The sequence below is a fragment of the Dipteris shenzhenensis genome, chromosome 23 (assembly GCF_047967505.1).
Source record: "Dipteris shenzhenensis isolate YYH24624 ecotype China chromosome 23, Dip_SZ_1.0, whole genome shotgun sequence".
Classification (NCBI taxonomy): domain Eukaryota; kingdom Viridiplantae; phylum Streptophyta; class Polypodiopsida; order Gleicheniales; family Dipteridaceae; genus Dipteris; species Dipteris shenzhenensis.
This window is the reverse complement of record NC_141618.1, coordinates 41602325-41604346: the sequence shown is the minus strand read 5'-3', so window position 1 is coordinate 41604346 and position 2022 is coordinate 41602325. Positions and strand designations below refer to the sequence as shown.

Sequence of the window (2022 nt, the reverse complement as noted above, 5' to 3'; positions counted from 1 at the left end):
AACCAGTCAATCAACCACGTTGCTGACACGGAGAGAGAGAGAGAGAGAGAGAGAGAGAGAGAGAGAGAGAGAATATGTTATATTACATATTATGTAAAATATATATTATATATATTTGTTTATTTATTAATTTTTTATATTATTATATATTATATGATAAATATATATTATATTTATGTAAAATATATATTATCTAATAAATATATTATATATTCTCAATAAAAAATAAAAAAAACATTATATATATTTGTATATATATATAAAATCAACCACGCAGCTGGCACATGGAGAGAGAGAGAGAGATTATAATAATATATAATATATTATAATATACACTAAATAATATATCTATTTTATATTTATATATATATATATATTTATTTTTATTATATGTATGTATATAGAAAGATATAGGACACGACATAGACTGAGAGAGAGAGAGAGAGAGAGAGAATAGGGGCCAACGATGTTCCCTAATTTGTTGGGGTTAAAAGGGGTGGTAGGCGGGTGGTGAATTAAGGGGTAGTGGAACTCTAGATAGCTCTAGAGCCTTAACATGTGGCGTTCTCATGCAGCACGCGTGTGTTTAAGTGAGGAGTAATGGTTGCACTCCTACCACGTCCGGCCGGGTAGTGGAATGGTTTCCACTTCGCTCCACCTCCACTTCTTCCTTGGGTGGCGGCGTCGCTCGCAGGCATGGTCTATATGAGCAGGGTCCGTTTGTTTCGATGGAGGTCGAGACCGCGGGTGAAGCGGATGGCGCGTCAGCTTGCTGGTTCCGCGGATCAGATGGATGAGGGAGTGGCGAAAGTTTCGACCTCCGATGCAGGAGGGCAGGAGAGCAGGTTTGTGGTTTGTGGTTTGACATGCATATTAGTTGTAGTAGAGTGCTAATGGAAGTGCTTTTGGATGCAGGTTGGGGGTGCCAAAGAGAGGGAGAGGTCGACCGCCGAAACCGAAGGAGAAAGAGAAGGATGTGGCGAATCACAAGAAGGTTGGTGCGACGAGGATGATGGAGATTAGTGTCACGGTAGGTGCTGGGGGAGGCGATGTCGAGCAAAGTCTTATTGATCATGTGTAAGAGTTTTTGGATCAACGTTGCCTCGCTGGTCTGTGCTCGCTGGAGAGAGGGGGTGTTTTGTATCATCTCCATTTGCAAATGGTGGTTAGAATCATGGCGAAGAGCGTGCAAGCTGTGAATAGGCTTATTCAAAAGCATATCGGTTGGGATAGAAGCCGCCCCCCTGGAGATCTTGTTATGTGCAGAGCCCTTAAACAACGCAACATGCATACGTTTCATGGGATGGTAAGTTACTGCCTCAAGGACGTTGGACTGCCACACTTCAAGTTCGTGTCGAAAGATGTGAGCCCAGAGGATATGCAGACAGGAGTGGAGTTATATGTCAGATATGGAGCGGACGAAACGAAAAACAGGGTTTGCTTAAATAGTCAAAATGTCTTTCATAGGTGTTTTATGTTCCAGAAGTATAAGCTCGGCTGTAGGTTTGGGAAACTTCAATTCTGGCTATCAGTCTATGAATTATGCTTGACGCAAAAATTGAGCAAGCGCTAACGATGCTGCCGATTTTCACACCTATGACTGGTGTTACACCTCGCGATCTTAGTTTATAGGATCTTGGGAACTTGGAAATTTGAGCCCGCCCTTTCAGTGCGCTCGAGTTGATTATAATATAAGTATGCATATAAAAGAAACAAAATTCGCATCTGGTCCTATGGTCTAGTGGTTAGGACACTGGACTCTGAATCCAGTAGCCCGAGTTCAAATCTCGGTAGGACCTTTTTCAATATTTGTTTTACGAACGCGCACGCCAAACCAAAGCTGCACCTCTCTCACTTCTGAAGTTGAAAGCGTTTTTATTGACTCAAACCTTAAGCTGCTACTTCACAAAATCAGTTACAAAGCTACACAGTTACAAAGCTAGACGATGCAACTGCTGAAAGCCTTGAGCTACGCATCCATTCTCCCATTAACTCAAGCCTAATTGACTCGAGCAGATTCTA

At 41.8% G+C, this 2022-nt stretch overlaps 1 non-coding gene across 1 annotated transcript; it reads left to right on the top strand.

Annotated features, from left to right (window-relative positions):
* The first annotated feature begins 1727 nt into the window (after nucleotides 1-1727).
* TRNAQ-CUG (transfer RNA glutamine (anticodon CUG)) lies at nucleotides 1728-1799 on the top strand. Its single transcript has one exon. It is a non-coding gene; the product is annotated as a tRNA-Gln (tRNA).
* The last annotated feature ends 223 nt before the right edge of the window (nucleotides 1800-2022 follow it).